Here is a 4,371-nt window from a genome sequence, read left to right as displayed (position 1 = left end):
CGCATTCGAGATGTGAAAACCACCCGAAAGTTGTGTGTGCGATTTAATACTTTATGCACACTTAGTTGTTGTGATTACATTTATTCTCTGCGTATGAGTATAGATGCTCACATGAAGGGCTTCACTTCAGATGTTTTTGTTAATAACACACTTATTAATATTTATGGTAAATGTGGCAGCATTTTAGAGACAGAGGCGCATTGCAGATCGTTTGAGGAGGTTTCTTAGAGTTTGGAGAGACTGGCAATGTCCTATTTACTGTGAGGAGACCGCCTTGGTTCATTAACAGCACGATTTATGCTGAGATAGATGGAGGAGTTGTGGGCTTTGCCAAAAGGAGATGGCATCTCTGGAAACGTATCTATGACCTTTACTTGGGAAAGAGGCAGTAGCACTTTTCAAGTCATATTTTGGTGGTGCTTTTGATGAAGATGCGATTCGAAATAACTTTGTCCTTATCTATGAATTGCTATATGAAATTATGGATTTTGGTTATCCCCAGAATCTATCTCCTGAGATTTTAAAGCTTTACATCACACAGGAGGGTGTTCGCTCTCCTTTCTCTTCAAAGCCACAAGACTCAAGACCTCCAGCAAATGCAACTCTTCAAGTAATAGGAGCAGTGGGATGGCGCAGAGAAGGCTTGATTTACAAGAAAAATGAGGTCTTTCTTGATATAGTTGAGAGTGTAAACCTTCTAATGTCTTCAAAAGGAACAGTTTTGAGGTGTGATGTAACAGGAACAATTCTTATGAAATGTTTCTTATCGGGAATGCCGGACTAGAAACTTGGTCTGAATGATAAGATAGGACTTGAAAAGGAAGCACAAATAAAAGCTCATCCCACGAGAAGATGGAGGACGCCTTCAGGATGCACATTATGCAGACCAAAGATCTTGGAACTTGTCCTGTGCGACAGATTGGTGGCTGCTCATTTCTGTACATGCGAATTAGTAACGTCTATATTGTGATAGTTGCCAGTATGCAATTCGATTTGGTGATATTGGATTGGGAAGACGATACTCTGCGCTAAATAGAGGGGAAAAAGGACGAAAAAGCTGGGGGGATTATGCTAATCTGAGAGGAGAGGAAGGGGAATTAGAGAAAAAGCTCTGCAATTTGGGGCATGGGAGAGGATTGAAAGGAAAACAGTGACGAGGAGGAAGAGAGAGGATTGAAAGGAAAACAGTGACAAGGAGGAAGAGAGAGGATTGGGGGGGAGAAAGCGCTGGAATTAGAGGGGTGCTGAAGTCTTGCTGGAATGAGGGGAGGAGTGCTTGTGGCATTCCTGGGGAAAAATTACCAGTAGAGGACTGGTGTGCTCCAGAGACAGAAACGAGCAGGTCCTTGGATCAGCTCTTGCCGCCTTGTCTCTCTAGCTTTCTTGCCTTCTGCGCTGTGATGGAACTGAAGAAGCATGACGAGTTCGGAAGGATACGATGCTCGCGTTTACGATGCCAAGATGGAGCAAATACAGCATACTGAACACACGAACTTTATTTAATTGGTCAACCTGACTGCAGACGGGGAAGAAATAAGCTCAACTTGGAATGAGGTCTGTGAGAGTTTTGATGAAATGGGACTACATGAAAATCTTCTGAGAGGCATCTATGCGTATGGTTTCGAGAAGCCATCTGCTATACAACAGAGAGGAATAGTGCCCTTTGTCAAGGGCTTCGACGTTATTCAACAGGCACAGTCTGGAACTGGGAAGACTACCACAATTTTGCTCTGGGATCCTACAGCAGCTTGACTATAGCTTGTTTGAGTGTCAGGCGCTTGTTCTGGCACCTACCCAAGAACTTGCACAGCAGATTGAAAAAGTTAAGCGAGCTCTGGGAAACTACTTGCAGGTGAAAGTTCATGCATGTGTTGGTGGTGCAAGTGTTAGAGAGGACATTCGGATTCTTCAGAGTGGAGTACATGTTGTTGTTGGTACTCCTGGCCACGTGTATGACATGCTTCGACGTGGTTCTCTTCGTCCAGATTACATCAAAATGTTTATTCTGGATGAAGCCGATGAGATGCTGTCTCGAGGTTTCAAGGATCAGATTTATGACATCTTTCAGTTGCTTCCATCGGATCTGTATCGCAATCAGAGTGTGTAAGGTTTATGATTACCTCTCCAAAACTCCAGCCAAACTCGAGAGAGTCTGCAGCAGTTTGTTTTTCGAACAGAGTGAACTATACAAGTTAATAAAAACAGAGCGTCTGCTGGTTGCCAATCTTAGGCCTTCAACAGCTTTAGAAATCCATCTGTGATGATACACTAATATGAAAATTAAAGGTACTATACCTATTTCATGAATGACGAAAGACAATCTCAGTGTCCTGAAAAGAGAATGTATTTTGTATAGCCTACAGTTGTGGAAATTTCTCATGATGCATCCTTTGTTCAAGAAGAACTTTTTGAACTTGTTCTGAATATGATCAAAATCCAGACTTTGGAAGAGCAACAGCAATGAATAATTCTGTATTACAAGAGATAACTTGGCAGTAATATATTTGTTACTTGGCATCATATTTGTCTTGATTACTTGTTTCGATTGATCTTTTATCCTGGAATTTATCAAGGACTTCTGTGGTTGCGACATTACTTTCACAAACCCTTCGACATCTTTGGTGAACCCGACGTGAAAGCGTCGTAGAAATTTCAGGATGGGAGATACTTCAGCCTCTATTTCAGCTTCTTCTACAACTCCAGCTGCATCTACTTCAGCTCCATCAATGACTGCTGCGTCAAGTACTTCAACGGAGGATCTAAAACAGATTTTGCAGAATATGTCCATGTATATGCAGCTCCAAAATCAGCAAACACAACTGTATATGCAGCAGCAACAACAATTGCATCAACAGCAGTTGTCTCAGCAAAGGCAACTCTATTCGGAGCAGGAGAATGCAAACAGCGCGACTAAGGCTATTGAAGCAGTTGAGAGTGAGAAGAAGCTATTTGACGGGCGTAATGTTTCAGCATATTTGAAGACATATGAGATCAAGATGGGATTTTTTGGAGTTCCTGCTGGACTTATGAGTAAGTACTTCCTTCGTCTTGTCACACCTGCTTTGAGGACAAAGGTGACTGATCTATTTATTCAAAATACACATTGGCAAGATTTTAAGAAGGCTCTAAAAGAAGAATACTTCCTTGAGGACTTTGGTATGGCTACTCGGCGGTCATTCCGAGAGTGGGTCTACATGCCAAACAAAGGTCTTGCTGCTTCGGAGTTATTCGAGAATTCGAAGAGAGGTATAGTCAGCTTGATGCCATTGAACAAAGAGCATTGGATGTTGAAAAAGTTGAGCTTTTCTTGCAAGCTGCAGATCCTGCTCTTCAAGAAGAATTGGGTGAGCTTCTTGAAGATCGCACAAAGCCTATGGGTCTTAAAACTGATTGGCAGGATGCTCAGGATGCAGTCTCGACTTTGACCAAGAGAGAGGATTGAAAGGAAAATAGTGACGAGGAGGAAGAGAGAGGATTGGGGGGGAGAAAGCGCTGGAATTAGAGGGGTGCTAAAGTCTTGCTGGAATGAGGGGAGGAGTGCTTGTGGCATTCCTGGGAAAAATTACCAGTAGAGGACTGGTGTGCTCCAGAGACAGAAACGAGCAGGTCCTTGGATCAGCTCTTGCCGCCTTGTCTCTCTAGCTTTCTTGCCTTCTACGCTGTGATGGAACTGAAGAAGCATGGCGAGTTCGGAAGGATACGATGCTCGCGTTTACGATGCCAAGATGGAGCAAATACAGCATACTGAACACATGAACTTTATTTAATTGGTCAACCTGACTGCAGACGGGGAAGAAATAAGCTCAACTTGGAATGAGGTCTGTGAGAGTTTTGATGAAATGGGACTACATGAAAATCTTCTGAGAGGCATCTATGCGTATGGTTTCGAGAAGCCATCTGCTATACAACAGAGAGGAATAGTGCCCTTTGTCAAGGGCTTCGACGTTATTCAACAGGCACAGTCTGGAACTGGGAAGACTACCACAATTTTGCTCTGGGATCCTACAGCAACTGGACTATAGCTTGTTTGAGTGTCAGGCGCTTGTTCTGGCACCTACCCAAGAACTTGCACAGCAGATTGAAAAAGTTAAGCGAGCTCTGGGAAACTACTTGCAGGTGAAAGTTCATGCATGTGTTGGTGGTGCAAGTGTTAGAGAGGACATTCGGATTCTTCAGAGTGGAGTACATGTTGTTGTTGGTACTCCTGGCCACGTGTATGACATGCTTCGACGTGGTTCTCTTCGTCCAGATTACATCAAAATGTTTATTCTGGATGAAGCCGATGAGATGCTGTCTCGAGGTTTCAAGGATCAGATTTATGACATCTTTCAGTTGCTTCCATCGGATCTGTATCGCAATCAGAGTGTGTAA

The 4,371-nt window shown here is 43.2% G+C and overlaps 2 pseudogenes; both read left to right on the top strand.

Moving 5' to 3' along the window:
- Nucleotides 1–1,416: 1,416 nt before the first annotated feature.
- LOC148017905 (eukaryotic initiation factor 4A-13 pseudogene) lies at nt 1,417–2,107 on the top strand (annotated as a pseudogene).
- Nucleotides 2,108–3,680: 1,573 nt separating this feature from the next.
- LOC148017904 (eukaryotic initiation factor 4A-13 pseudogene) lies at nt 3,681–4,371 on the top strand (annotated as a pseudogene).

Source organism: Lygodium microphyllum, chromosome 21 (genome assembly GCF_053477565.2).
Source record: "Lygodium microphyllum isolate KBCC chromosome 21, Lygodium_microphyllum_v1.1.10, whole genome shotgun sequence".
Lineage (NCBI taxonomy): Eukaryota > Viridiplantae > Streptophyta > Polypodiopsida > Schizaeales > Lygodiaceae > Lygodium > Lygodium microphyllum.
Note: the sequence above shows the minus strand (reverse complement) of the source record. Positions and strands in the feature narration are given on the sequence as shown.